Source organism: Bos javanicus, chromosome 29, assembly GCF_032452875.1.
Source record: "Bos javanicus breed banteng chromosome 29, ARS-OSU_banteng_1.0, whole genome shotgun sequence".
Taxonomy (NCBI): Eukaryota; Metazoa; Chordata; class Mammalia; order Artiodactyla; family Bovidae; genus Bos; species Bos javanicus.
This window is the reverse complement of record NC_083896.1, coordinates 12826579-12853497: the sequence shown is the minus strand read 5'-3', so window position 1 is coordinate 12853497 and position 26919 is coordinate 12826579. Positions and strand designations below refer to the sequence as shown.

At 43.8% G+C, this 26919-nt stretch overlaps 1 protein-coding gene and 1 pseudogene across 3 annotated transcripts in view; one reads left to right on the top strand and one right to left on the bottom strand.

Moving 5' to 3' along the window:
* Window positions 1-26919, bottom strand: part of RAB30 (RAB30, member RAS oncogene family) — a 99451-nt gene that overhangs the window by 35047 nt on the left and 37485 nt on the right. Inside the window, exon 2 of one of the 3 annotated variants that reach the window (XM_061406141.1) lies at window positions 4371-4449. The exons of 1 other annotated variant lie outside the window; for it this stretch is intronic. The gene's annotated coding sequence lies outside the window, so the exon portion shown is untranslated. Of the gene's footprint in view, window positions 1-4370; window positions 4450-10376; window positions 10468-26919 lie in introns of those variants that run through there. One more of the 3 variants, XM_061406140.1, reaches the window with a different exon arrangement.
* LOC133240930 (N-acetyllactosaminide alpha-1,3-galactosyltransferase-like) lies at window positions 9981-11122 on the top strand (annotated as a pseudogene).

Genomic DNA, 26919 nt, shown 5'->3' with positions numbered 1-26919 from the left:
CAGTATGGACATCTGCAAAATACATTAAGTGAAAAAAGCAAGGTGGAGCACAGTGTGCATAGTATGAAAAGCTGCTGCTGTGCTCAGTTGCTCAGTTGTGTCTGATTCTTTGCGACCCCATGAACTGTAGCCCGCCAGGCTCCTCTGTCCATGGGATTTTCCCGGCAAGAATACTGGAGTGAGTCTCCATTTCCTCCTCCAGGGGATCTTCCTCCAGAGTCTCCTGCATTGCAGGCAGATTCTTTACCCCTGAGCAACTGGGGAAGTCCATAGTATGAAAAGAGGGCATATAATTAATTAATTGCACCTGCATGGGGTTCCCAGGTGGCACTAGTGGAAAAGAATCCACCTGTAATGTAGGAGACGTAAGAAACTGTGGGTTCAATCCCTGGAGACCCACTGCAAGAGGGCATGGCAACCCACTCCAGTATTCTTGCCTGGAGAATCCCAGGTACAGGGGAGCCTGGCAGGCTACAGTCCACAGGGTCGCAAAGAGTCGGGGATGACTGAAGCAACTTAGCATAGCCCAGCACATCTGCATAAAATATCTCCAGAAAAACTACAAAAGAAAACTAGTACAGTGTTTGCTTTTGGAGAAGCTGTAGTATCTAGCTCTTTTTGGGAAAGAAGATAACCTCCAACTCTTAATAAATTATAGGGACTTCCCTGATGGTCCAGTAGCTAAGACTCCACACTCCCAAGGCAGGGGGCCCAGGTGTGATTCCCAGTCAGGGAACTCGATCCCACATGCCGTAACTAAGACCCAGTGCAAACAAATAAATATTAAAAAAAAAAAAAGAAAATTATACTCTGCCCTTTCATTCAGTCTTACAATAGTGCTTAAAAGGCAAGGTAGCTATCCTGATACAGTGAAAGGGGCCCTTTTAAAAATACCTATTTGAGGTGCTCTGTCTGTCTCTGTTTTCTCTTTGCCCTGCTGCACCCCTTACTGTGACAGAGACCCTTTAAGGAATGTCCCACCCAGGTTCTGGAGTTGCCTTTTCCAGTTCGTGGTGTATATTAAACCATGTCTCTCTACATGGTGGGCTCATTCTTTCACGCCAAATTCCCTTAAAATCAAGTATCCATCGTGTGTATGACAGCAAAATCCAACGGATAGAACGATAGGCTATTTGTGTCCCTAATAAAAACAAAACTCTCGCCCATGAGGATCATGTACTGCCGCTCAGAAACTGCTCTCACTGGGCTCTGACACAGAACCCTCCTGAGAAGGCAGGAGGAACCTGTCTTCTTCTCCCCATTTTACAGAAATGGCCTTTGAAAGGACGAAGAGTGACTTGCCTCCAGCTGCACAGCGTGCAAGCCACAGAGTCAGAAGAGACACCTGCGTCCCCAGACTCTAAATCAGAGCTGCTGCCAGGACAAATAAAGTCTGCAAATATAAATCCCCACTGGGCAAGGCTGGGGCCTAACCACCAGGGAGATTGGCGGGGACCCATGGATGGGATGGAGGTCAAAAGCAGCCCTGGGTTGGCTTGCATTTCCAACTTGGGAGGCGTATTATGAGTCCAATAAATGGGAAGAAAAAAAAAGCAGCCTCTGAGATTTTTTTTTGGAGGTGGGGGATGGGCCTGCTCCAGGTCTTCCTTGCAACATGCGTAATTTAGTTCCCTGACCAGGGATCGAACCTCGGCCACCTGCTTTGGAAGCACAATCTCCCGTCACTGTACCGCCAAGGAAGTCCCAAGAATATTTTTGGAGACACATGAAAAAAATAAAGATAAAGAACAAAGTAGGCCTGAGATCTCCACAGTATTATTTTCAAAGGCAAGACAGTAAGATATTTTATCTTATTCTTCGTACACATTATCTTCCATATTTTCCTCTTTTCTCTAAATACAAAATGGATTTGGGAATCCAGAGGAATAAGGAAAGTGAAAAGTAATCCAGGGAATGGCATTTCACGAGAAGAGTTCACCACAGGCCACATCTGAACGATCCTGCTTAAGTTAACAACGCTCTTTCACTTTCTGCGCGGTGAGAAGGCATCACGGCCCTGGACCCCAGATGTGTCTTCCCACAAAGAAGGGAGATGAGGGGGAGGGCCGCCCCCCACCCACTTGGGCCCCATTCCACGCACTCCCCCAGCAGGCAGGGCTAATTTGTTTTGCACTACAGCACCTGGGCACAGGATACACTGGGTGGTTCAGGCCCCTTGTCTACCGGGGAGACGGAAGATACCCTTCCACTCATTAATCCCTTTCCAAGATGGGGAGCTTCTGTCTGCAAAACATGTTTGTTGCACTGATCGAAGAAAACGCCTTCCCAGACCCAACTCGCTGTTTCCGGCTTCTGCACAAGCCTGCCAGGCTCCCTCTGTTGTCCTCCTCCAACAATAAACAATACCACCCGCCAAGAGCTCTGGAGAGGCGGGGAAGGTCTGTTCTCCACGTTGTGTAAATCAGGGAGTGTGTCTAATCTTTCCTCCGCAGAAGCTTTCCTGCGCCTGTTTGGCTGGACCGGAAGGACCTCGTTATCAGCATCCTTAGGCTCCTCCCCCAGGCTGAGATTCAGAGAAGGGGGACGGAGAGGTAGGCAGGCAGCCAGAGGTCAGAGCTTCAGCCCCAAGCACTTCCCTCCAAGGCAGACCAGGGATGGGGATGGGGGTATCTCCTTCCCTGTCACTCCAGGCTGGACCCTACCCTCAACTGTTAAACAGATTCCCTCCTCACTGGAAGCAGGAGAAAAGGAAAAAAGGAAGCAGGTGTCCACATGCTCTGTGACTCAAATGGAGGAGAATAAAATGTAGCAATTCTCCCAAGTTTTATCTCCCAAGACTTTGCCAGGTCCGTTGTCAACACAGAAGAAAGTCTATTTGTCTAGAGCATAGATGCTTTATACACATCAGCCTATTTCATCCTTGAAACAGGCTTGTGGGGTGAGATTTCTTGGTGACTATTACTATCAATAACCTTTTACATTTATAGAAGGCCTCAGGTTTGTTGTCCTAAAAATTATCTTATCTGTATGTGTGTCAGTTGCTCAGTTGTGTCTGACTCTTTGTGATCCCATAGGCTGTAGCCCGCCAAGCCCCTTCATGGAATTCTCCAGGCAAGAAAACTGCAGAGGGTTGCCATTCCCTTCTCCAGGGGATCTTCCCGACCCAGGGATGGAACGTAGGTTTCCTGCAATGCAGGCAGATTCTTTACCATCCGCGCCACCAGGGAAGACCCTTATCTGTATCCTTGCAAATTCCTACATGGAATATGGGGTAAAAATTCTCCAGTCTACCCCGAACACCACACAAACACACACACAGAAGGCCACAAGCCATTTGTCGCCAAGGCCCGCTGATGTGCTGTCAGAAATGTAGCCTGGGGCTTCCCTGGTGGTGCAGTGGGTAAGAATCTACCTGCCAATGCAGGGCACATGGGTTCCCAAGCTGGGAAGATCCCACATGCCTCAGAGCAAGTCAGGCCTGTGCCACAACTACTGAGCTCGCAACACTGCAACTGAAGTCCGTGCGCCCGGAGCCTGTGCTCCACGACAGACGCCACGCCATGAGAAGCCCGAACATCACAGCGAGAGAGTGGCCTCCTGCTCGCCACAAAAGCAATGCAGTGCAGCCAAAAATGAATAAATAAAATTGAAAAAGAAAGAAATGCAGCCTGACTACCCCCCTCCACCACACCTTTGTCTCTACTGCACCAGCCTGGCTCCAGCCCTTGTCACCTCTCACCCAGCCAGCGATGTCTAACCAGGTTAAGCCTAACAAGCAACGACTGTCCTCACTAGCAGGCCTTCAATATTTATCAAAAGCCTTAACAACATCCACGCTCTTTGATCTAGCAATTTTGCTTCTGGGAGTTTTCCCTAAGGAATGATTCCAAGACATACACACAGATTTATTCACAGTAGAGCACAACGGAAGTTCATTCCAGTATTATTTAACATAGTCCCCGAAAACGGAGTGGGTAAAGCCTCTATCCAACAGTGGAGAAATGGTTACATGGAACCACATGATGTAACATTATGAAACATATACATGGAAGAAAATACATTTTAAAAATGCTTCCTCTAAGTGGTGGGATTATAGATTATTTTCTTCTTGATCTATTTATATCTTTTCTAAATTTTCTTCAATAAACATGACTTATTTAGAAATAATACACTTTATTAAAATATAGGGACTCAATACTGGTAAGGGAAACATGGAACAGGTAGACACATAATCAGCTAGTGACCATCCACATTTAATTAGCTCTTCTGAAAGCAGAATCTTCCTACAAGTACAAACCAAAAGCCATAACTGCATTCACACTTTCCATGCTGGGAACTCACTTCTGGAAATTCACTTTAAGGAATAAACTCAAAATGCAATATGAACAGAAATGCTCATTACATCTTACCTAAAAGAACTGGAAACAATCCAGTTGTCCCGCTCAGGCAGTGTTGTATGGAACATCAACACCATGGAATGCAGGGCAGCTATTAGAAATGCCAGTTATGAAAACTATGTAGAAATATGCAATAATGTTGAACATAGGCTACAAAACTAAAAGAATACACAAAGCTGCATTTATCAGGACCGTAGCTATAAAAAAATAAGCATGGATGTGAACAAGGTCATTTCCAAACCAAGAACATATATTGTGTTTAGTTTATGAGATCACAGGGAGCTTTTTGTTTTTTAAGTTTCATCCTCCCCACCTTTTAAAAAGTTTTAACATTTTGCATATACCATAGACACATTTTTTAAAAACACAGAAGACATAGAAAAAGGAATTACCAAAAGCAACACAAACAGCATGTTGATGTGTTCCTCCCTGTCTCTTTTTCCTAAGCACTACATGATTTAGTTTGGTTTTGATCACTGTAATCATGACAAGATTTCCTTCAAAGTAGTTAAAAAAATCACTTCAATTTTTAAAACCAGAGAACATAACAAAGACCTATAGGAAGATATACCAATGGTTTTTTCAAGTGCTGTCAAGAGAACTGACCTCATACAATGTCTGACTGTAAACAAAACAGCAAGTTCACACCATGGTGGCAGAACAGCTGGAATGATCAAAGTTCCTAACACCTGCGGAAGACTCTCAGGCCTGTGTTGTTGTTGTTCAGTTGCTAAGTTGTGTCTGATTCTGCAACCCATGGGACTGCAGCACGCCAGGCTTCCCTGTCCTTCACTGTCTTCCAGAGTTTACTCAAACTCACGTCCATCAAGTCAGTGATACCACCCAACCATCTCATCCTCTGTCTCCCCCTTTTCCTCCAGCCCTCAGTCTTTCTCAACATCAAGGTTTTTTCCAGTATGTCATCTCTTCGAATCAGATGGCCAAAGTATTGGAGCTTCAACATCAGTCCTTCCAATGAACACCCAGGACTGATTTCCTTTAGGATGGACTGGTTGGATTTCCTGGCTGTCCAAGGGGCTCTGAAGAGTCTTCTCTAGCACCATGGTTCAAAAGCATCAATTCTTCAGCGCTCAGTCTTCTTAGGCCTGTATCAATAGCCATAAGCCAGGAGCGTGGAGAGTGCTGTGCTACTAAAGCTGACATTGTTGTAAATTAGAAGGAATTTTCTCAGATTTGGAAAAGATAATAGGGGGCTTCCCTGGTGGCCCAGTGGTTAAGAATCCAGTTTCCAGTGAAGGGACATAGGTTCGATCCCTGGTCGGGGAACTAAGATACCATACACTACTGAACAACGAAGCCCGTGAAGAACAACTACTGAGCCCATGCGCTCGAGAGCCCGTGCTCTTCTATTAGAGAGAAGCCCCTCACACTGCAACTAACTATAGAAGCTCCCATGAGCCACAACAAAGACCCAGCACAGCCTAAATAAAAATGTTTTAAATTAAAAAAAAGAAAAGATAATAGATATAACAATGGATTAGGTTTTCAAATCAGGAAAAGCTTGAACGGATCCAATCCAACTGGTTGCTTGATCCAGCATATTTAACCTCCTTGACACTGAACTGACAACCTCACCAGCAAGGATCCCTCCAGAAAGAGAAACAGGGATCGATATGCAAGCAAGGCCTGGGCTCCGCTGCCCATTGAATGTGGGCCCTGCAGACAGGGAGGCGAGACTAAGTCTGCTTTCCTCACGGACGGGCTCAGTTTCTGCAGGAGTGTGACATTTTGGGGCTTTTCAAACAACAGGGTCCCTCAAGACAAACTTGACTATTCATCTCCTCCATGTGTGTCTAGCAAAGCCTCTGTCCGCTGTCACAAGGCTGGGGGAAAGCGGCGGGGCTGGGCTGATGAAGACGTAAGGTGCCACTGTGAACATGGCCAACCTCATTCAGATACTGCCTACATGAAGGCAAAAAGTCACATTGCATTCTTTGCCTTAGAAGTTTCTGGAAACGAACTCGTGGACAAGATGCACTGTGACTACTCCACTACAATATTAATTTCCAAAGAACTAATCTGACCATGCCATTCCCAGCCTTCAAACTCCTCGGAGATCCTGGCCGCCCACACAAGCTCACTGTGAGAGGAAGAACCGGGCCTGGTGAAGGAGGTAAACGTAGGAGCCAGACTGCCCGAGCCTGAGTCCTGTCTCTGCCCCGAAGAGTCGGGCGACTGTGGGCAAGTTCCCTTTCCTCTCGGTGCCCACATTTCTTTATTTGTAAATAGGGATAATAACAGCACCTATTTCATGGGGTTATTTTACAGATGAAAAGATTTAATACAACAAAGCACGAAGAAGAGAGCCTGGCACCCAGTAAATCTCAGGTGCTTATACATGGAACTCTGCGTAATGCTATGTGGCAGCCTCAAAGGGAGGGGAATTTGGGGGGGAATGGATACGTGTATGTGTATGTCTGAGTCCCTTCATTGTCAGCCTGAAACTGTCACAACAGTGTTAATTGGCTCTACCCCAATACAAAATAAAAAGTTAAAAAAAATTTTTTTTAAGTACTTATAAATCTTATTAAGTCATTGTTGGAAAGTTCAAACTCCCTAGCAGGGCACACAGAGCCACCCATAACCCAGTCCCCGCTCATCTCTTTGGCTTCATTTCTCATGACCTTTGAGTTACCACCACCACCATGATGATCACACAGCCATGCCAAGCTCCCAGAGAGTGGCCCCTGAGGCAGGTTCATCTCTCCATGGCTCTACTCACAAGGAGAGGCCATTCTCTCCTTGTTGCTGTGAGCAATCACACAGCTCTGGACCCCTCCACCCGCCCCTGTGGGAATTAGCCCCTCTCTCCTTTATACTTCCACCGTGTACCATGAGACTCCCTTCATAGACACTCCATTATCCTCACTGGTTCAGGGATCCTGCTTCCCCTACTGGACCTTAAGGACAGAGGCGCCTATGAATTTCTGTCTGTACCCCCACTGCCTGGCACTCAGGAGATCCTGAGTAAATAGTTGTTAAATAAATGCAAAAGAAATACTGATCAGAACATGCAAAAGCTAGGAATAGTTTTCAGAGAACCACAACACCAGGATGAGGAAACCAAACCCCAAAACACTTTGATCCTGAAGAGAGTTAATTGGCAAAGATCATATTACCAAAGAGAAGAAAGAAAATGATAATTTCCCAGGGGAAAGCCAAACCTTATTATAATGCAGTGTCTCTATGTGTGTTGGAGGAGGGGGAGGACAAGTGACATTAATAAACAATGGTTCTAAACCAACTGATGTTGACTAATCACTGAACAGCAGGTTTTAAATGTTTTCTTTAGGGGAAAAAAAAAAAGCTGATTGGGAAGTATTTTTTTACCTTGTTCAGAGTACAGGTTATTTCAATATAAAATACTACACAGGACCCAGACTGCAAGAACAGAGATGTAATTTTTGCTGAATGTCTATAGTGAGCCAGCTACTTTAAAAATAACATCATTTCTATTTACTAAGCAGAAGGTGCTAGACACAGAACCATTCACTTTAGATGCATGATCAGATTTGATAATGCAAGTCCTCAACAACTCTGAGAACTAAGTATTCCCCTCTGCATTCTATAGATGAGAAAAACATATTCATCATTCCATACATTTTTAGTGAGCATATTCTCTGTGTAAGTCACTGACCCAGGAGCCCAGGCTACAGTGATGAACAGGCAGACAAAATTCTCCACACCCTTCACATCCTAGCTGAACAGAAAAGAGAGCAAGGAATGAATGGGGAAAGGAACATATACATAGATAAACAAGAAAAATATCACATAGTGGCAACTGCCAGTAGAGAACAAAAATAAAAGGAAAGGACAGAGTGTATACAGACAGCAATTTTATTTGGCTGCAGCATGTGATATATGGGATCTTCATTCACTGACCAGATATTGAAATTGTGCCCCCTGCATTGAAATCGCAGAGTCTTAACCACTGGACCACAAAGAAAATCCCCAGACAGCAATTTTAGAGTGAGCTGTCAAAGAAGGCCTCTCTGGGCTCGCTCTATTTAAAATAAGATTAGAATACGAAAAAGTCAAGCACATGAAGATAGGAAGAACAGGGACTTCCCTGGTGGTCCAGTGGTTAAGAATTTGCCTTCCAATGCAGGGTATACATATTCAGTCCCTGGTTGGGGTCCTAGGATCCTACATGTCATGGGACAACTAAGCCCACATGCCCTAATGAAGACCCAGTTTAGCAAAAAAAAAAAAAAAAAACTGGAAGAGCATTTTGGGCTGAAGGAATAAGTAGTACAAAGAGGCCTAAAAAGCAAGAATGGACTTGGCATGTTCAAGGAGCCAAAATAGAACAATGAGGCTGGGTGCATGGTCAAGGAGAAAAGGCTAAGAAACAGACCACAGGGCAGGTCACACACAGCTCAGTCAGTCACCGCCAGGAGTCAGGATTTCATTCTGAGTGCAATGGGAGGCCACCTGGAGGGGGAGGGATGGTTGGGAATGTGACATAAACCACTTAACCTTTTCCAAAGATTTCTCTGGTCCTTGTACTGTAGGGTCTTGTGGCAGAGATACAGGTTGAAGCAGGGCTACTAGTTAGGAGATTACTGCAGGAAGCCTAGGTTAAGAGATGATGTGGCTTGGACTGCTGCTGCTGCTGCTGCTAAGGCGCTTCAGTCTAGGGTGTTAATAATGAAGATGGAAACTCCAGTACTTTGGCCACCTCATGCGAAGAGTTGACTCACTGGAAAAGACTCTGATGCTGGGAGGGATTGGGGGCAGGAGGAGAAGGGGACGACAGAGGATGAGATGGCTAGATGGCATCACCAACTCGATGAACATGACTTTGAGTAAACTCCTGGAGTTGGTGATGGACAGGGAGGCCTGGCGTGCTGCAATTCATGGGGTCGCAAAGAGTTGGACACGACTGAGCGACTGAACTGAACTGAAACTGAATGAAGATGGCAGGAAGGTGATAAGATTTGGGAATGTTTTTGAAGATAGAGCTGCTGTTGCTGCTGCTAAGTCGCTTCAGTCTTGTCCGACTCTGTGCGACCCCACAGATGGCAGCCCACCAGGCTCGCCAGTCCCTGAGATTCTCCAGGCAAGAACACTGAAGTGGGTTGCCATTTCCTTCTCCAATGCATGAAAGTGAAAAGTGAAAGTGAAGTCGCTCAGTCGTGTCCGACTCTTAGCGACCCCATGGACTGCAGCCTACCAGGCTCCTCCATCCATGGGATTTTCCAGGCAAGGGTACATTTCCAGGCAATGTATTTGAAGATAGAGCTAGAAGACTGAAATTGCTTAAGGATTGGATGATGATGATAGAAGAAGAAAGAAATCAAAACTAAGACCTAGGGCTGCGGGCCGGGCAGAGTTGGGAGCGTGCTACCAGCTGCCCAGTGCCCGCTGCCTGCAGCCCGGGAGGGAGGAGCGCCCGGCGGCCCCACCCCAGCACGTCCCGCGGGGCCCGGGCAAGGCAGCCTCGGAGGCGCCCGCCAGCCCCCAGCGCGCCCAGCTTCTGCGCATCCGGAGTCGGAGCACCAGACCTTCCCTGCCTCCCAGCCCTGCCTCCTTCTGCAGAGCAGAGCTCAATAGAGCTTGGTGGGTTTTGCCTTTTACTCTGGGAGGAGAGGAGCAGACGATGCGGAGTAAAGAATGAATGTCAAAGGAAAAGTGATTCTGTCAATGCTGGTTGTCTCAGCTGTCAATGTTGTGTGTGGGGAATACAGCCACAGCCCAGAAGGCTCTCTGTTCTGGATAAACCTGTCAAAAAACCCCGAAGTTGGTGGCAGCAGCATTCAGAAGGGTTGGTGGTTTCCGAGATGGCTTAACAATGGTTACCATGAAGAAGACGAAGATACAGAAGAAAAGGAACAGAGAAAGGAAGACGAAAGAAAGCTTCATCTCTCGGACTGATTGAACCCACTTAGATGCCCCGAGGTTGTGACCATGACGGAATGGAAGGCGCCTGTAGTGTGGGAAGGCACTTACAACAGAGCCATCTGGGATGATTATTAATGCCAAATAGAAAATTACCATCAGCCTGACGGTTTTTGCTGTCGGAAGTTACATTGAGCATTACTTGGAGGAGTTCTTAACGTCTGCTAATAAGCACTTCATGGTTGGCCACAGAGTCATATTTTACATCATGGTGGATGATGTCTCCAGGATGCTTTTGATAGACCTGGGTCCTCTGCGCTCCATCAAAGTGTTTGAGATCAAGCCTGAGAGGAGTTGGCCGGGCATTCTCACGATGCGCGTGAAGACCATTGGGGAGCACGTTGTAGCCCACATCTGGCATGAAGCTGACTTCCTCTTCTCCATGGACATGGACCAGGTCTTCCACGACGAGTTTGGGGTGGAGACTCTGGGCGAGTTGGTGAGCAAAGCTTCAGGCCTGGTGGTACAAGGCAGATCCCCGTAAGTTCACCTACGAGAGGTGGAAGGAGTCTGCAGCATACATTCGCTTCCGCAGAGGGGATTTTTATTACCACGAGGCCATTTCGGGGGGAGCACCCACTCAGGTCCTGAACATCACCCAGGAGTGCTTCAAGGGAGTCCACAAGGACAAGAAAAATGACGTAGAAACCCAAAGGCATGATGAAAGCCATCTAAACAAGTATTTCCTTCTCAACAAACTCACTAAAATCTTATCTCCGGCATACTGCTGGGATTATCATATAGGCCTGCCTTCTGATATTAAGCTTGTCAAGCTATCTTGGCAGACAAAAGACTATCATGTGGTTAGAAATAACTTTGACTTTGTGCCAGTACATTTCTGAATTTGAGAGAGTATTATTCTGGCTACTTCCTCAGAAAAGTAACACTTAATTTTAACTTAAAAAAAATATTAACAAAAGACCAACACAGCAAGTACATATTATTTCTCCTTGTAACTTTGAGCCTTATAATATGAGAGAATGAACCTGTGGTAATCAGATGTAAATTCCCAGTTATTTCTTATCTATTCTTGGTTGGGGAGGCAGGGAAGAGGATACACTCAATGCAGGGAGAGGATACACTATCAGTTGAACCAAAAAAAAAAAAAAAATTGCCATAGACAGAGAAAAAGCCAGAAACACTCTATGTGTGCCAGCTGACGTACTGGAGAGAAGTATGCGAAGGGAAGTGTTTGGCAACAAGATACGATTGTGACGGGCTGCCCTCTTGATTTCAGTGTCTTCCTATCTCTGCTGGGTCTGAAGCTACACAGAGTTGCTTTTGCAGCAGGAGAACTCTTAGTAGGCCCCAGTCTACCTTGGTGATCCTCAAATGGTTTAGTCAACGTCCTTTCCTTATCAGGACGTTGTTTGGCTTCTGTGCCAAGACTAGTCAAGATTCCCAGTGGATGTGGTAGAGATGTTGGGAGTCACAGGCAATCTGAATGAGCCAGTGGGTGCTCCGCATGAAGTGAGAACAAAGCCTCAAAGTAAGTCAGCGATGAGTTGTTGTAAGTTGGCATGAAATAAGCAAAGAGAGGGTAGAAAGACAGGGAGCTGATCACTGTCAGTGCCTCCTCTAAGGGGCACAGGGCATGCGGTTGGCATATAAATATGGCATGGATCCAGGCGCTGAATGGGAGGCAGTGTGGGTGGTCTCCAGTCTCCTAAACCATTATGACAGCCAGAGCAGTGTTGTCTTAGAAGAGGCTTCTTGTTTTGGCCAAGTCATATTCAGTATGCCAGACTCTGGAACTTGAGTCTTCAGATCCTAGGCCAGAAGTGGATGGTGTCACAGCAGAGCAAGACCTGCAGGGGACTGAGGAGGCCTGCAAGGGGTTACATTTCCTGGACCTGGACTTCATGACAGTCAGTCATCAGTGAGTTCTGCTACCACGGCTCCAACCCTCAACCCATCAAGCCCCAAGTTGGAGGGCTAACATCAAGGAACCTCTCATTTCCCCTTGCACTACTGACGTATAACAACCAGACGTGTTTAATAAAATGGGTAATTGATTTTATATCAAAAGTAGAGGGGATGGCAATGGGAGATCCAGTCCTTGTAACTGAAGATCTTATCATTCAGTTCCTTTCTCTAAAAGAAGCTATGAAATCTTATATATTCTTTAAAGCTAAGCAAGTCGATGTAAAGGAGGTTAGGAGGCAACATTTACATATGCAGGCACGTTTATATTTTGCTTGTGTTCCAGTTTACGATATTGCTTTCCATTTTCAAGCAGTTGACTTGAAGAGCCACTGCACTGGCTTGATGCTCAGCACTGTCAGCTTCTTTGATAAAATGAAACCTACATTTTCTCTGCTGTTTCACTGTGCCTCCTACTCTTCGGTTCTTGCCAAAATTTTTCACAACCCAGTAAAACAAAAGAAAACCAACAAAAATCATGAAGCAGTGGGCTTGTAAAAAAAAAAAAAAAAGGCAATCAAAGGTCGGTTAGGACTCTTGTCTCTCTATAATTCAAGTTTTTTGGGATCCATTCTGGAGTAGGGAAAGTTCATAATTTAAGTCTGAAAGCAAAGAAATGACATACCTTCAAAGATCAGAGAAAAGGAATGATGTTTCCTTTTGAAGGGATCTTTAAGTTCACTTAAATTGAAAATACAAATGGACAAACTCAAAAATCTTATTAATAATGTTAAAAAATTAAAATTCCTGATTTACAATTAAATAAATTATTTTCTCAATTAAAAAAAAAGTAAGGCCTAGATAATTGGCATGAGTACTTAGAAGGAATACTAGCAGCACTTACTGAGATGGGGAAGACTGAAAGAACAGGTTTAGACTACATCCAGAGTTCTCTTTTGGTCACATTAAATTTGCAACATTGCCTAGACATCTCTCTGGATAGGAATCTAGAGTTCCAGAGAAAGTCTGAGGATGAAGCTACAGATTTGAGGGTCATTAACCAATGGATGTTATGGCAAGCCATCAGATTAAAACAGGACATCTACAGAGGGTGAATAAATAGAGAAGAGGCCATTTCAGAACATGAGGCACATTATCATTTAGAGGTTGAAGACAGACAGAGATTTTCTTTTCAAGAGTTTGGTTTTTAAAAGTGTTTACTTATCTGGCTGCACTGGGTCTCAGCTGTGGCACATGGGATCTTAGATCTCCGTAGAGGCATGGGAACTCTTAATTGCAGCACTTGGGGTCTAGTTCCCTGACCAGGGATCAAACCCAGAGCCCCTGCACTGGGAGCAGAGTCCTAGCCCCTGGAACACAGGGAAGTCCCGAGAGAAGGAGACTTGAAGGGAGTCAAGGGTGGTATGAAGAGACCCAGGAAAGCAGAGTGTCAAAGGGAGATCAGCCTCATCACATGCTGCTGAGAGAATAAGACCAAAACAAAGCCGTGGCCTTCAGCTTGGCAACATGAAGGTCACTGGATGACACAGACAAGAATAGTCCCTGTGGAATGATGAGAAAAGATCGGAGTGAGGGTAAGTAGTCGAAGCCAAATCAAGAGACATTTTTTAAGTTTTACTGAGAAAGGAAATGCAGAAAATAGAAGATAGCTCAAGAGGGGAATACGATCAACAGAGTTTTAAATTAATGAATTTACCTTGTAACATTTGAGAAACAAAATTAGAAAACATTTTTAATTTTGGAGGGGGGGGCGATGTTTTCAGGTAATAAATATTCATTTCAGTTCAGTTGCTCAGTCGTGTCCGACTCTTTGCAACCCCATGAATCACAGCACGCCAGGCCTCCCTGTCCATCACCAACTCCCGGAGTTTACTCAAACTCATGTCCATTGAGTCAGTGATGCCATCCAGCCATCTCATCCTCTGTTGTCCCCTTAGAGCGTATTTATCTGCTACTGAAAATTATCCAGTGATGGGTAAATTTCACGATGGCAGAAAGAAGTGGCATAATTATAAGATCAGAGATCCATAAGACTTGGTCTTAAGACAGTTCATAATGTGCTCAAGGTAAAAGAATTGGTAGGAAGGGAGCTGGAATACTTTCCTGGGTCTGTTTGACTCATATATACATCCTTTTTTCCCCACACCATCGACAGTAATATAATAGAGTAGCATTTGCAAAAGATTCCAACTCCAGGCTTTGAATAGCATAAGAACAGTTAGAAGGAATCTTAACTTGGGAGAATTAACACAAACACATACCCCGTTCTACGTAAGCAAGCTCTGTTCATCATACAGAATCCTATGATTGCATTTTCACTCAAATGTCATTTATGTGTGTACATCTGGCTACGGTCCTACCAGCTGTAGAATCTTCATTGTTGTCCTTTTATGTACAGAGTGGCTTTGAGGAGGGGATGGAGACATTGACATACATCACTGTGCAGAGTAAGGGGGAACAGGGCAGGAAATAAACTCTCTAGTGACTGCAATCAGGCAGTTAAACATATTTTAAGAATGTCAGTTGTGTATTTATATTTAGCAAAAGTGAAGATGGAAATCAAGTTATATGATCGTTTTTTCTCTCCTCTTTACACAGCGATCTTTGGAAGGGAGTGGCTATGGCTGTGCCAGGAAGTGAGTGGCCTCTTGTCATCTGTTTCCCACACCCACTCCTGCTCTACCACGTGGATGCACAATCTCACCCCCTCAGCCCCGTCGTTCTCTCACCTGGTTTCGCATTATCTGTTCTAGTTTACTTCTTCCTTCAGGGCAACAAAGATGCCATCTCCCCCATGATGTCCTCCCTGATTCCTCCTCTGAACCTTTATAGCACTAAGTACTAGTACCATGTAACTTTAGCTCTTGATCACATTAAGCCTTTTTTTTTTTTTTTTGATCAGAAAAAAGGTTTATTACAACAGCCAACCAAGGAGAACAGATGGGCTTATGCTCAAAAAAAAAAGTCATACATATATATGTATGAGACATTACTTTGCCAACAAAGGTCCATCTAGTCAAAGCTATGGTTTTTCCAGTAGTCATATATGGATGTGAGAGTTGGACTATAAAGAAAGCTGAACACTGAAGAACTGATGCTCTTCAACTATGTTGTTGGAGAAGACTCTTGAGAGAGTCCCTAGGACAGCAAGGAGATCCAAGCAGTCCACCCTAAAGGAAATCAGTCCTGAATATTCATTTGAAGGACTGATGCTAAAGCTGAAACTCCAATACTTTGGCCACCTGATGCAAAGAACTGACTCACTAGAAAAGACTCTGATGCTAGGAAAGATTGAAGGCAGGAGGAGAAGGGGATGACAGAGGATGAGATGGTTGGATGGCATCACTGGCTCAATGTACATGAGTTTCAGCAAGCTCCGGGAGTTGAAGATGGACAGGGAGGCCTGGCATGCTGCAGTCCATGGGGACACAAAAAGTCAGACATGACTGAGCAACTGAACTGAACTGACTGGGTCACTTTGCTGTGCACCTGCAATTATCACAACATTATTAATCCACTATACTCGAATATAAAATAAAAAGTTTAAATTAAAAAATAAAATAACAAATAAAAAATAAATAGGAAAAATGAATAAAGAATGTCACTTTACATTGATAAATTTTCACTATCTTCATCCATCATTAGACTATCTTTAAATGTATTAAAGCTAAAACTTTAAATGTATTAGAAGCTAAAACTTCTGGAAAATAAGAACTTTTATTGGAAGTAAATGGGTTTTATTATAAAGCATATTTTATCTCCTTTGTCCAGTGTTTCTTTACTCTGAAAATAAATACATAGGGAGAAAAAAAGAACAACCTTTTTTTTTTATCGTATTAAGTCTTAAAACTATTGTCTGATTCCAATATCAGAGTGAGAGTACTTTTCAGTAGGAAATTCAGTGTGATGATTTTCCATTGTTACTTTGAGAGGCAGCTTAGTCATGGAAAGATCCAGATGGATTTGAGTTGTAATTGTAGCTCTGCTTCACCTCTGATAAGCAGAGTGAGCTTGGGCAAGTCTCTTTCTGAGCCTGGCTTCCCTCACAGACAATGGGAATGATACTACCTACCACCATGTATCCACAACGGGCTTGCCCTTCTGCTAAAAACCCTGCAGCGGCTTCCCATGGTTTTTAAAAATCAAATCCAAAACTCTTCAACCTGTCTACAACTTCCTCAGCCTTACTTCTCACCTACCTCACATGCCATACTCCAGTGGCAATGAATTTCTTGGGATATTCCTCACCCCCAAGCTTTTGCTTTTTCGGTCCCTGCTGTCCTCACACTCTCAGCCCCCCTGGCTCCAGCCTCACTCCTGGAAGCCTTTCTGGATTTGTCAGCTCCCACCCCCTCCCCACATACACACACTGGGTTCTCGCTTGTGACCCTGACTGCAGCTTGATCACTGTAGTCACCCCACTGCTTATAATTATTTATTTACAGGACCACCTATTCCATAAAACAAGGGTTCATTGGGGGAAAGGCCTGGGCTTTATTCATCTCTGTATCCTCAGCACAAACACTGATGTCTGCTTCACCTTGCTGATGCCATTTCTTCATCGAGCAAATGGGAAGAATATCACCTATTTGAAAGGTCAGGATTAAGTTTAAATATTCAATGGTTAGGGGACTTCCCTGGTGATCCAGGGTTTAAGAATCCACCTTCCAAGGCAGAGGACATGGGTTCGATTCCTGGTCAGGGAACTAAGATCCCTCCTGCCCAGGAGAAACTAAGCCACACCATAGCTGAAGAGTCTGCATGCGTCAAAGATCACGCATAACACAATAGCCCGCGTGCCACAACTAAGCCTGATGCAGCCAAAGAAAGAAAGAAATGTTTTAAAAAAAACAAAAGAGAAACAAACAACAACAAAAACCAGAGTCTACCACAGGGTGTCAGACACAGAGCTGGCCTTCGGTACATTTGATTTATATTCTCAGCATGTCCAGATTTTGCTCTTTTTCTGTCCTCTGTGTCCAGGCTCTTACACTGGTCCCGTGTCTTCCCTGAGTCCTCTCCCTGATCCCTATCCCTGAGCAGTGAGGGTCCCAAGCCTGGGACCTCTCTTGGGCTCCCACTCCAGCCTGTGCCTTTTGAAGTCTAAGGCTGACTCAGCTAAGGCACCAATAGAGTACTGCAAGTATCTCCTGAGTACCTCTGTGCAAGACAAGGATGTCCCAGATGTAGTGAAACTGATACAATATGGACAAGGAGGTAGTCAGTAGACAGGGCTTCACTTGTAGCTCAGTCGGTAAAGAATCTGCCTGCAATGCAGGAGTCCTGGATTCTATTCCTGGGTCGGGAAGATCCCCTGGAGAAGGGAATGGCAACCCATTCCAGTATTCTTGCCTGGAGAATCCCATAGACAGAGGAGCCTGGAAGGGTACAGTCCATGGGGTCACAACACGACTTAAGAGTCAGACACGACTTGGCGACTAAACCACCACCACCACATTGGGTAGGGAAGAGGTAGGGAGACAACGAGACAAAGGAAAGTCAGGCAATTCACGAAAGAAAAGTTTACATATCTCCAGGGGCAGTTTAGATGAAGTGGCACATCCGGGGGACCTCAAAGGATGAACTCAAGCTGAGGGGCTGTTTCCAGAATTACTCATGTTCCACAAAACACATTACTGAAGTCCTCTTGCTTCTCAGATGAAACGTAAAATAAACTCAGGAAACGTTGCTACTACATACCCCTCTTGGAGTCACAAGGCACAGCAGCGAGATGCTGACAGGTCTTGAAGGGACCCTATTTAACTTTGTTTAATCTAGCATCCCACATTTGTTTGGCCACTAGTTCTTGATTTCCTTCCCCTGCCCCGTGAGGATATTTATAGCTTCTTGAGGATCACACTTCAAGAAACACGAAATCAGGGACTTCCCTGGTGGTGCAGTAGCTAAGAATCTGAGCTCCCAAGGCAGGGGGCATAGGTTCTATCCCTGGTTAGGGAACTAGATCCCTCAAGCTGCAACTAAGGGTTTACATGCCGTAACTAAAGACCCTGGATGTTGCAACGAAGACGGAAGATCCCATATGCCGGAACTAAGGCCTGGCACAGCCAAATGTGTATATATATACATATATAACAAAACAACACGTTAAACCCTTTCAAAGTTATATATTTGCATTTTTAACAGGACCTCTCAAATAATATCTTAATGTCAGATTTTTTTTTTTTTAATAACATAATCATCAATTTAAAAAATCCTCCTGGCATCACGTCCAAAGGAAAACACAATGGAAGACCCTGTAGAGCTGAGAGAATAGCTGTCAAGACAGGATAAACTGCCTCCCTTCCCTAGTTGGAGCGGGTCGTTGGAGGGGGTGGAGACTACAAGCCTTTCTCTCAAGGGAGGGAAACTCAGCATCTGTGAGTGAGTCCCTTCCTTCTTTGGTAGGATGTTTATGCCCTTACAGCGGCCCTCCCACCCTCTCTGACCTGCTGACTGGCTAAAAGAACACCAGACTTGAAAGCAAAGGGAGCAACGTTGCATAACAACAAGCCGACAACATGTTCTGCTCCTCAATATTTAGCAAACAGTCACGCCTGTAAGAGGCAAGAAGGAAAGGATCATTGTCCACTTCCTATCCCCACCCTGGAAGCACGGTGCTCCATGAGCCAGTCTGGGGGTTAACACATGTTTACTGGGAACCAGACACTGCTCATGGTACAGAGGAAAACAAGATCTAGTTCCTAGTCTCAGGTCCTAATTCCCCAGCCAGCAAGGAAGATGAAAACAAATAGCAATGCAGCACTCGGAGCTCAGGCAAACAACGCCAGAAAAAGAGGTGAGGACAAAAATGCCTGCAAGGCATAACGCAGGGACTCCATATCTTTGCCTGGGCTTAGGGCTTCCTGGTGGCTCAGACGGTAAAGCGTCTGCCCGCAATGTGGGAGAGCCAGGTTCGATCCCTGGGTCGGTAAGATCCTCTGGAGAAGAAATGGCAACCCACTCCAGTATTCTTGCCTGGAAAATCTCATGGATGGAGCCTGGGAGGCTACAGTCCATGGGGTCACAAAGAGTCAGACACCTCTGAGCGACTTCACTTCACTTCACTTCAAGGTTTGAACAGAGGCGTGTTAAAACAAGGACATTCCTCTTAGTTCTTGAAGACTGGAAAGGGGTTTTCCAGGCAAATAGATCAATCATCTATAAATAAATAAAAGGGGTCCAGTTTGAGTAGAAGAGGGTTGGACAGAGCAAAAATAAATAAATGAATAATAAAGGGGAAAAAAATGAAAAAGCAGTTGATCTTTCTGACAGGCTGGCATAGTGAACAGATGCCTCTAATTTCACCAACGCCTGCTTTTTTCTTAATAACAAAATCATTCAGGAGACTTGTCTGGTGGCCCAGTGGTTAAGAATCCACGTTCCATTGCAGGGGATTTGGTTTTGATACCTGGTCAGGAAATGAAGATCCCATACGCTGTGGGGCAACTAAGCTACAACTAGAGAAGCCCCCATGTGCCACAACTAGAGGAAGCGTGAGCACAGCAGTGAAGACCTGTCACAGCCAAAAAGAGCTCAGGACAGGGAACGTGGAGAGAAGATGATGCCGTCAAATTTGGGAAGCTTGGGATACAATGAGTTAAGTAGTAACAGACTTAGCAGACTCAAGAAATCTGAATCTTAAATCAGATGCAAGGAAAGCTGAGAATTCGACTCATTTAAACCACAGAACCCTTACCAGGCCCAAGACTAGCCATACTGGGTGCTCCTGAAAAGAGTATTTAGTCGCTCAGTCGTGTCTGACCCTGCGACCCCATGGACTAACGCCTGTCAGGCTCCTCTGTCCATGGAATTCTCCAGGCAAGAATACTGGAATGGGTTGCCATGCCCTTCTCCAGGGGACCTAGAGCAGGGGAACAGGATGCTAAAGTAAGGACCATAGGGAAAGCAGTTTGAAAAGAGGTTAGAGCCCTTGACAACCCCCTTACTGACCGAATTCAGGATGCTTTGTCTCCTCTTTCTCTCCAAGAAAAAGAACTGCAAAAGGCAAAATGGCTGTCTGAGGAGGCCTTACAAATAGCTGAAAAAAGAAGAGAAGTGAAAGACAAAGGAGAAAAGGAAAGATATATCCATTTGAATGCAGAGTTCCAAAGAACTGCACGGAGAGATAAGAAGGCCTTCCTCAGTGATCAATGCAAAGAAATAGAGGAAAACAATAAAATGAGAAAGACCACAGCTCTCTTCAAGAAAATCAGAGATACCAAGGGAACATTTCATGCAAAGATGGGCACAATAAAGGACAGAAATGGTATGGACCTAATAGAAGCAGAGGATATTAAGATGAGGTGGCAAGAATACACAGATCTATACAAAAAAGATCTTCATGACCCAGATAATCACGATGGTGTGATCACTCACCTAGAGCCAGACTTCCTGGAATGCCTTAGGAAGCATCACTACGAACAAAGCTAGTGGAGGTGATGGAATTCCAGTTGAGCTATTTCAAATCCCAAAAGATGATGCTGTGAAAGTGCTGCCCTCAATATGCCAGCAAATTTGGAAAACTCAGCAGTGGCCACAGGACCAGAAAAGGTCAGTTTTCATTCCAATCCAAAAGAAAGGCAATGCCAAAGAATGCTCAAACTACCGCACAATTACACTCATCTCACGTGCTATGTAAAGTAATGCTCAAAATTCTCCAAGCCAGGCTTCAACAGTATGTGAACCATGAACTTCCAGATGTTCAAGCTGGATTTAGAAAAGACAGAGGAACCAGAGATCAAATTGCCAACATCCATCGGATCATAGAAAAAGCAGAAGAATTCCAGAAAAAACATCTACTTCTGCTTTATTGACTATGCCAAAGCCTTTGACTGTGTGGATCACAACAAACTGTGGAAAATTCTGAAAGAGATGGGAATACCAGACCATCTGACCTGCCTCCTGCGAAACCTGTATGCAGGTCAAGAAGCAACAGTTAGAACTGGACATGGAACAACAGACTGGTTCCAAATTGGGAAAGGAGTACATCAAGGCTGTATATTGTCACTCTGCTTATTTAACTTATATGCAGAGTACATCATGAGAAGTGCCAGGCTGGATGAAGCACAAGCTGGAATCAAGATTGCTGGGAGAAATATCAATAACCTCAGATATGCAGATGACACCACTCTTATGGCAGAAAGCAAAGAAGAACTAAAGAACCTCTTGATGAAAGTGAAAGAGGACAGTGAAAAAGTTGCTTAAAACTCCACATTCAGAAAACTAAGATCGTGGCATCCGGTCCCATCACTTCATGGCAAATAGATGGGAAAACAATGAAAACAGTGAGAGACTTTATTTTGGGGGCTCCAAAATCACTGCAGATGGTGACTGCAGCTGTGAAATTAAAAGACGCTTGCTCCTTGGATGAAAAGCTATGACCAACCTAGACAGCATATTAAAAAGCAGAGACATTACTTTGCCAACAAAGTTCCGTCTAGTCAAAACGATGGTTTTTCCCAGTAGCCATGTATGGATGTGAGAGTTGGACCATAAAGAAGGCTGAGTGCCAAAGAATTGATGCTTTTGAACTGCGGTGTTGGAGAAGACTCTTGAGAGTAACTTGAACTGCAAGAAGACCCAACCAGTCCATCCTAAAGGAAATCAGTCCTGAATATTCATTGGAAGGACTGATGCTGAAGCTGAAACTCCAATACTTTGGCCACTTGATGTGAAGAGCTGACCCATTGGAAAAGACCCTAATGCTGGAAAAGATTGATGGTGGGAGAAGGGGATGACAGAGGATGAGATGGTTGGATTGCATCACTGACCGATGGACATGAGTTTGAGCAAGCTCCAGGGAGGTGATGGACAGGGAAGCCTGGCAGGCTGCAGTCTATGGGGTCACAAAGAGTCGGACACAACTGATCGACTGAACTGAACTGAACAGAGGGCTTCCCTGATGGTTCAGATGGTAAAGAATCCACCTGCAATGCAGCAGACCTGCGTTTGATCCCTGGGTTGAGAAGATCCCAGGAGCAGGGCCCGGTCACCCACTCCAGTATTCTTGCCTGGAGAATCCCCATGGACAGAAGAGCCTGGCAGGCTACCATCCATGGGGCTGCAAAGAGTCGGATACAACTGAGCAGCTAAGCACAGCACAGCACAGTGTCTAGAAAGCATGAAAGAGAAATGTCTAGTATTTGCTGTAAAATAGTCTAAGGAAGGGGGTGGGGAATATAGATGAAAGGAAAATGTTCACGAAGGGATCATTTGTGAACCTGGATAGTGGGGACATGGAGGTTTATTGCACTATTCTCTCCACTTTGGTCAATCTTTGAAATTCTCCATAGTAAAGAGCAAGAGTGTCTCTGGCGCAGGAGTACCCAGCACAACTGAAGGGGAACAGAAAAAGCCAGGGCTGTGTCTACTGAAGGTGAAACGTCAGAGGAGCGGCTCTCATACGCTCTCTCCTGTGGACTGCCATAATGTTGCCCGGTGGCCCACACTCTGCAAGAGGATGAAAGACTCCTCCAGGTGAACAGAGCAGAAGGAAAACCAGGAGACGCTGCTCCAGAGGCTCCCAGGAGACAGCCCTCCCAGATCAAGCTACAGGGAGGCTCAGAGTGAATGATCTCCATCCCATATTTGGTTTCCTGACAGCTTTTTTTTTTTTTTAAGTTATTAAGATATAACTCACAACTCAGTTCACCCTTTTAAAAAGTGTACAATTAAATGGTGTTTAGTAGTATAACCATCATCACTGGGGTGGTTTATTAAACTATAATATTAAGCTTTATTAAGATATAACTCAACTCCATTTTTTAAATTAATTTATTTATTTTAATTGGAAGCTAATTACTTTATAATAATGCAGTGGTCTTTGCCATACATCGACATGAATCAGCCACAGGTGCACACATGTCCCCCCATCCTGATCAATTCAGTTTTTTAAAGTGTACAATTCGGTGGTGTTTAGTATATACACAGAGTTGTACAACCGTCACCACAATCAATTTCATAATATTTTCATCACCCCAAAGAAAACGCTATGCCCATTAACAGTCACCCCATTCTCCAGCCCCAGGCAACTACTGATCTGTTTCCTGTCTCTGTGAATTTGCTTATTCTGGACATTTCGTTAAAATGAAATCATACACCATGTGGTACTTTGTGGGTGGCTTCTTTCATTTACCACAACGTGAAGGTCTTGAGAGCTCTTTTTTAATTCCCCTGCCCTGCCCTCAATCAGAAGCAACACAGCCAAAGATCACATTCACAGTGACATATTGGGAAAGCCTCTAATGAAGATACAGACCACAGCAAACACACAAAAGCAAGCTGAAGGAAACAGCTACTATTTGGAGGGGGACGGGGAGGTGGGGTGGAGAATACCATTAGTATTTTCACAAAAAATGAAATAAAACTGTGCCTATGAAACAAAAATAGGATACTATTAAAAAAAGAAACCCTAAGAGAACAACAACCAAAAAAAGCTCTCATAAATTGACAATTTAATAGCAGAAATTTTAAATATTCAACAAAAGGACTGAAAGATAAAGTTAAGGAGATCTCCTTGAGAGCAAAATCGAAAGACAAAAATACGGAAAAAAGGAAGGAAAATATTTGTAACAATATTCCAGAGAACCAATATTCCAAAGAATCAATACGGGGGTTCAAAGTCTGAACAAGAGAAATTTCCAAGAAAGAGAAAAACAGAAAAAAAGAAAAGAACAATGAAATCAGTACAGTAATTCTCAACAGCATCAATAAAAACAAGATGGAACAATGACTTAAAAATTCTGAAGGTAAATTATTTCCAACTTAGAATGAAATCTAAGAACCCAAACTATTGATCAAGTATGAGAACAGAACAAAGACTTTTCAGGTATTTAAGATCTCAGAAATCCACATTCCAATGAACCTTTTCTTAAGAAGCTCCGGTAGGATGTCCTTCACCAAGCTGTATTCAAGAAACAGAGGATCTAGTAGAGACAGCCAACAGAGCATCCCAAGGAGACCACATGAAGAAGCCAACCAGACTAGCGAAGTACAACCCAAGCGGTAAACGTGTTGAAGACAGTCGTAACAAACAGCCCCACGGCCATTAAACTCTCTTTGCTTCTGTTGACCCAAATACTTAAAAATTATGATTATACAATTTTCAAACATACTCAAAAGTAAGCTCCTGACACCCAATCACCAGATTCAATAATTACCAACACTTTGACCTATTAGTCAATCGATCTTCTTGCTTTCTGTTTTTTCTTGAAGTATTCTAAAACCAATTCCACATCATATCATTCCACCTCTGTATACTTCAGAATCCATCTCTACACTACCCATTTTTTAACACCACATTACTATTAAGGCACCTAGAAAAAATAACGATACTTGATATTGGTCCACAACAAAACATCCCCCGCATCTCAAAAATGCCTTTTTTAAATTAGGCTGTTACAAGCTCAATTATATTCCCCTCAAAAAAAAATTGTATATGTTGAATCCTTATGCTCTGGTATACCTCAGAATGTGACTGTAATTGGGGATAGGGGTTTTAAAGAGGTAACTAAGTTAAAATAAGGCCTTTAGGGTGGGCCCTATTTCAACCTGACTTAAGTCCTTAAAAGAAGAAAGGAGATTGATGGAAAAGGATATGGAAAAGAACATGTATATGTATAACTGAATCACTTTGCTATATGGCAGAAATTAACACTGCACTGTAAAACAACCATGTATCAATAAAATAAATTAGAAGGAGGAGGAGGAAGATAAGGAGAAGAAGAAGAGGAAAGGAGATTAGAACATATGGAGAGAAACCAGAGCCACGTGCAAGCCGAGGGACCACCATGTGAAGAAGCAGGAACAGGGTAGACATGGCCAGCCAGGGGGAGAGGTCGCACAGGAAATTAACCGCTGGTACCTTGATCTTGGGCCTCCAACTGCCAGAACTGTGAGAAAATAAATTTCTGTTGTTTAAGCTAGCCAGTCTGTGATATTTTGTTATGACAGTCATAGCCAACTAATCCACAGACTCTCTGAATCAAAATAGGGTTCATACATTACATTTGGTTCTGATTCTTCACTCATATTATTTTTTCATGCTCTTGACTTGTTACAGAAGCCAAGTCAGTTGTCCAACACTCTGAATTCATGTTTGCTTCCTTAGAGTATAATTTGTCATCCTTTCCCTTCTCTTTCTAATAAATCAAAGTTAGCCAGAAGAGAGTAAATCTTAAGAGTTCTCATCCCAAGAGAAAAATTCTTTTTCTATTTCTTTAATGTTATATTTATATGTGATGATGGATATTCATGAAACTTATGATGATAATCACTTCATGGTGAATGTAAATCAAATCATTACACCGTATCCATTGAACCTATACAGGGTTGGATGTCAGTTATATCTTAATAATACTGGAATAAAAAAGGAAATTTGCAAAAATATAAACAAAGTATTCTTGCTAATTCCTTTTTGTTTGGGAAAATATCATTTTTACTCATGTTAAGAAATGATTCAATTTGTTATTATTATTTTAAAGTACATTAGTAAATTTGAAAAGAAACGTTAGCTCTAGAGGCCTGATTGATTTAGAGGTCAACTTTAAGATAAGACTATTCTATAGGTGGTACTGTATCCTCTCTTTAACCTGACAAAGAATGATTTGGTAAACTTGATCCCGACTTTTTCTGGCAATACTGGCCTCCACCATGAGCTAGTGCAGTACCTGCTCATCCCTTCCACGCTGTCCATCTGAGTTAGCTGAGGGCATTTGCTGCTTCCCACAGAACAGTTTTGCTTTGACCTACTTGCTGAGAACGGAGGTAGGCCACAGAGAAATCAGAAGTAGAAAAGACATGGCAGACCATTCTCTGTGACCATATCCTACCAGATGTGTGGTGTCTGACCCACGCGAAGCCCCATCAGATGCCCCAGTAGTGGTCAGCCTCATATCTCCTAGGAGTCACTCACAACCCTGCCCACTGACTTTCCCATCAAGACCCTGTATAACCCTCAGGGAAGCTAATGCCAGACTATGAACCTGAGTTCATTCAGTTTATTTTTAGATCTAACTGTGGTGTTGCCCTTTTTAAACAAAGTTTGCTAGATTTGTGCTTGCTCTTTTATTTTAAAAAACTAAACAGTGTATAGTTTTAGAAATACAGACATGATTTTGGGACAGAGGGTACACAAGTAGCTTCTCAGGGATCAGTAATGTTCAATTCGATAAACTGGATGGTGGATACACAATTTTCACTTGATTGTTCTTTACCTGTAAATATATATTTAAAGCATTCTTTGGTATTTATGACAGAGTTTCATATGAATTCTTTTTTGTGAGTAGTCCACCGTGGCTAGAATAGTGAGTTTGAAGAGTACAGTGAAAGGCAGTTTTGAGAACGAACTTATGGTTACCAGGGGGGAAAGACAGGGAGAAGGAATAGTTATGGAATTTGGGATCAACATGTACACACTGCTATATTTAAAATGGATAACCAACAAGGTCCTACTATATAGCACAGGGAACTCTGCTCAACGTTATATGGCAGCCTGGATGGGAGCGGAGTTTGGGGGAGAATGGATACATGTCTATGGATGGCTGAGTCCCTTCACCGAGCACCTGAAACCATGACAACATTGTTAATCAGCTACAGCAGGAGTACTATCAGTTGCTCAGTTGCGCCCGACTCTTTGTGACCCCATGGACATTGACTGTAGCCCACGAAGTTCTTCTGTCCATGCGACTCCCCAGGCAAACATACTGGAGTGGCTTGCCATTTCCTTCTCCAGTTAATCAGCTATGCTGCTGCTGTT